At 46.1% G+C, this 4,940-nt stretch overlaps 1 long non-coding RNA gene across 1 annotated transcript; it reads left to right on the top strand.

The window, feature by feature from the left end:
• The first annotated feature begins 1,000 nt into the window (after window positions 1-1,000).
• On the top strand, window positions 1,001-1,742 carry LOC107182582. Its single transcript, XR_001513297.1, has 2 exons — window positions 1,001-1,169; window positions 1,715-1,742. It is a non-coding gene; the product is annotated as an uncharacterized LOC107182582 (long non-coding RNA).
• The last annotated feature ends 3,198 nt before the right edge of the window (window positions 1,743-4,940 follow it).

Here is a 4,940-nt window from a genome sequence, read left to right on the forward strand (position 1 = left end):
CAGCTTTTCACCAAGGCATTTAATCTCAAAAATCATGATCCTAAAACCATGGTTCTAAGGAGCACAACACAGACCCCCGCAGTCACCCTACCTAATCACAGTGTGTCAAGATAAGCAGTCACATGGTCAGGGAAGCTGAATAATTTAAACAGAAGAGGAAAAGTCATGACGCCGGGTAAGGAGACACTGTCCAAGGTTTCAGCAGTCGCGATGGTGCTGAGGTCAGGCGGAGCTGGGTGGCCCTCAACAGTTTAGGCTAAAAGCCATGGTACGGCCAGAGCAAAAGTGCCCACACACTTTTTTTTTTTTCTTTTTTCCCCAGCTTAGAAATTGATGGGATCTGGGGGAAAAAAAATCTCAAAGAAAGATGATCTGCAGGGCTAGGTTCCCAGGAAGTGGAAACCCTCCCTACCCAAGCAGGGCTAAGTGGGTGTGACGAAAGCAAGAGAAGATCCTGTGGTCCCTCCTGAAGTTTAAAAACTGAATGGGACCGAAATCAAAGTCTCGGGTAACTATCACTTCCGAAGGAGGGAGAAGGGAGAGGCTCCCAGCTGGGGTTCAGGCAGCATCTACGGCATCTCCCTTTCTTTCCCTCCGCGGCAGACGCCCACTCTCGGGCGCCCCCTTCCCGTTCAGTCCCCGGTCGCCCCTTCCCCCGGTCCCGACCCCTCCACAGAGGCCAACCTCTCCATCCCTGGCGCCTAAGCGCCATGCCCCTTCCAGAAGGACTGGCTTGAAGGCATACTTCCCATCTATTACTTCAATTTGGGGATTATTGATTAATGTCTCAGACATTAGCCATTGTTTCTGCTTGAGTGCAATATCTAAATGTTGTGTTCCGTCCAAAATTTTTCCTAAAGTTAGAGGATGTGTATCTCCTCCCTGATGATGTGTCAGTCTCTATGTGGTCTCCAACGTTCGGTCCTCAGGTATCAGGGCTCTCTCCAGTAAGTTTTTTGTTGATTATTCAGGAAGTTTTCCTGTACTTTATTTTTTCGCGTTTATTTTTTTTATTTATTTATTTTTTTCTCTGCGCGTTTAAAAGTCGAAGCATCTCCCACTCGCCGGAGTGCTCGCTCCCCAGCGATCAGACGAGGACTCACTAATGCCGGTCGCTTACTCCTCCCACCAACCCCGGGGTTGGATCTATCGTTAGCCCCACGTTACAGGTGAGAGGTAGCTATTTAATCAAGGCATCAATAGTTGTAGTCCTGGCCGGTGTGGGCCACTTGGCAGGAACATTGCCCAGTACGCTGAAAGGTAGCCGGTTCCATTCCCCATCCTGTTAAGCAGGGGGTCTCATAGCGGCTGCATTTTCCGGTTGTTCTGGGAAGTAACTCGGGTTTTCTTTTTTCTTTTTTAATATATTTTATTGATTTTTTACAGAGAGGAAGGAGAGGGATAGAGAGTTAGAAACATCGATGAGAGAGAAACATCGATCAGCTGCCTCCTGCACACCTCCCACCGGGATGTGCCCGCAACCAAGGTACATGCCCTTGACCGGAATCGAACCTGGGACCCTTCAGTCCACAGGCCAACGCTCTATCCGTTGAGCCAAACCGGCCAGGGCTAACTCGGGTTTTCACTGGCACGCCAGCAATGCCTTCTCTCTCTTGGAAGACCTCAGTGAGTTATACATTGTCCCACTTGTATTTGAAAGTGTTGTTCATGCAAACTGCTTTAAAGTACCCAGATTTTCCTAATACTGTTTCAGATTTCTTCACTTTAAAAAAAAAACAACACACAAAAAAACAGGAGCTCCACAAGAGTGAAGTGTTTCCATAAACCGATGAACAAAAATGGATCCAGAGACAAATGGGGGGGGGGGGGAGTTAGAGATCAACCAAAGGACTTGTAGAGAAGGGGGTGTCAATGGGGGGATGCGGGAAGGAGACATATGTAAAACTTTAGACAATAAAATTTTTAAAAATTAAAAAAATGTGTTTCGGGGCTCACTTCACCTCTGAGAGACCCTGTCCCCAGCTACCCAGTCACCCTGTGCTACACCAGGCATCACCCTCCTTTCCCTGAACACCCTGAATGGATTTTCTTCATTTTTAAAAAATTTATTTATTGATTTTTAGAGAGCGATACATCGATTTGTTGTTCCATGTATTCGTGCATTCATTGATTGTTTCTTGTATGTGCCCTGACCAAAGATGGAACCCACAACCTTAGTGTATTGGGAGGACACTCTTAACCAACTGAGCTACCAACAAAAGTATTTTTTAAAAAGAAATAAAAACTAAAAAAAACTCGTGATGAACTGGAAAATTAGAACAAGCCTTCAATTGGACAATTTAAGCAGGGTAGGATGGGCAGGAGCCAGTCAGTAGCTCTGGCAGTTGAAGAGGTTAAGTGGTAGGAGCAGTTGAGATATGTGTTTGGAGAAGGAAAAAGGATGTGGGTAATGGCTACAGACACTGAAGGATTTTTGGAAGTGGATGCATAAGTTATAATTGAGGGGTGCCGGGAGCCGGTCCCTCCTTGCTGTTTCAAGGGACCTGGCATATATGGCATACTGTTCTTAATATGTTTGGTCACCATCTTGGCACTATGTGTTTTAACCAAGGTCACCTCTCTGAGAAAGGTTGTTTCCCCAGGTAGGGATTTTCCCCTGAAGTTAGGGAGGGAATAAAACCTCTTAACTGCCAGGCGGGTAATTAATGACCCCAGCAAGAGTGCAGGGTGATGGCAATCTGGGGCAGAGCACAGGCCCTGGGGTTGGAGAATAGGCTGAGATCAAAAGAATCCACCCCCAACTTTTTATTATTAAGACTTCATCGACAGAACCTAGAGACAGAACCTAGTGAGAGAACATGGCAAAAGATCCTGGACAGAAATTGGCCACAGAACCTAGAGACAGAACCTAGACACAGAACCTACTCAGAACCTAGAGACAGAAGAACTTCGCTGGAGAGAACATGGCAAAAGATCCTGGACAGAAACTGGCAACAGAACCTAGCGAGAGAACCTGGCTGAAGAACCTAGAGACAGAACCTGGATAGAACATGGCAAGAGAACCTGACTAGAACCTGGTGACTGAACCTGGCTGGAGAACCTAGCGAGAGAACATGGCTACAGAACCTGGCTGGAGAACCTGGAGAACGTGGCTGGAGAACCTTGCAAGAGAACAAGGACACAGAACTTGGCTGGAGATTGTGGCTAGAGATCTTGGCAAGGCTGCTGATCAACTGAACGCTGTCTCCGTGTCATTCCTTCTTCGCCGACTCCGTCCACACCTTTGGGGACCCCTGGACCTGCTGGGGTTGGACCCCAGCAGAGCGGTAAGATTGGAGGGAAGACTTGACAAAGAAGGCATGGGGATAACCCAACATCGCTGAAGACTGGTGACCGAAAATTCGATTAACATTCAGCCAAAATTCACCAGCATGAATTTGTCATAGGCCAGACCTCGAAATGATGAAATCTCAGGTCTGAAAGGGAATTCGGAAATCATCCCGGACCCCTCAGTTTGATTCAACAATGAATGATTTGCTAGTATATAGTGCACCTTGCTTAGGGAAGTGGGGCCAGGATATTAAAGTAAATAAGACATAGACCCCCGGCTCCAAGTTATTCAAAATGAGATGGGGATGCGTAAGCATCGGTCTCTATAGTGGCACGGCGATGTTCAACAGGCGTGCCGTCATTTGTAAAACATGCAATACCTGGCGGTTTAGTCATGGGCACTGACCTCTTTTCCCTTCGATTGCCAAATCAAAAAATGACAACAGCCAGCACAGCGATAGCCATCTGGTGTGAATGAGTCAAAATTATACCTATTTTTTGTTGTTATCAGATCAGCAAAACATGTATTTTTTTTGGTGCACTGCAGAATTTTAACAATTAGTTTGTGCCATGAGATGAGAAAGGTTGAAAATCACTGCCGTAGCGTCATGATTGAGAAAGTGGCTCGGAGTCGGTTTGCCTGAGTGTTGGAACCATTTACTAGCCATGATAGCTGTATTGAATCGTCTGGAGTAGCTATCCCTTGACTGTAAAACAGTACCTACCTTATGGACTTGTGATCATTAAAGTAGGTTATCTGTACTGACTGACTTTTTAACAATGACAACACACACTGGCTTTACATGTTCTTATCCAGCAAAGCTATCATTCAGAATTGAAGGTCAGATAAAGAGCTTCACTGATAAGAAAAAGCTAAAGGAGTTCATTACCACCAAACCAGTATTATATGAAATGCTGAAAGGTCTTCTTTAAGAAGAGGAAGAAGCCGAGACCGGTTTGGCTCGGTGGATAGAGCGTCGGCCTGTGGACTGAAGGGTCCCAGGTTCGATTCCGGTCAGGGGCATGTGCCTGGGTGGCGGGCACATCCCCAGTGGGAGATGTGCAGGAGGCAGCTCATCGATGTCTCTCTCTCATCAATGTTTCTGACTCTCTCTCCCTTCCTCTCTGTAAAAAATCAATAAAATATATATTAAAAAAAAGATGAAGAGGAAGAAGAAGAAAAAAGGTAAAGATACAAATTATGAACAACAATTACATATCTATCAACAAGTGAATCTGAAAATCAAGTGAATAAAAATTCTGATGAACAGAATAAACTGGTGAATATAATAGAACTAGGGGCATAGAAAGGGAGTGGAGTGACTATTCTTGGGGGGAAAGGGGTGGGGGGGGTGGGAAGAGACTGAACAAAAATCGTGCGCCTATGGGTGAGGACAGTTGGGGGGGGATAAGGGCAGAGGGTGGGGTGGGAACTGGGTCGAGGAGAGCTATGGGAGGAAGAAAGAGGAACAACTGTAATAATCTGAACAATAAAGATTTAATTTAAAGAAGTAAAAATAAAATAAAAGTTAAAAAAATAAAGCGCTAAGGCCTGGATGCTGAAACCTATTTCCTCAGGTATCTCCCCCTCACCACCCCCAGGGTTCGGCTCCGCCCCCAGCCCCTGGCCGGCGCAGTGCGCATGCGCA

This window comes from Myotis davidii, unplaced genomic scaffold (assembly GCF_000327345.1).
Source record: "Myotis davidii unplaced genomic scaffold, ASM32734v1 scaffold1437, whole genome shotgun sequence".
NCBI classification, from domain to species: domain Eukaryota; kingdom Metazoa; phylum Chordata; class Mammalia; order Chiroptera; family Vespertilionidae; genus Myotis; species Myotis davidii.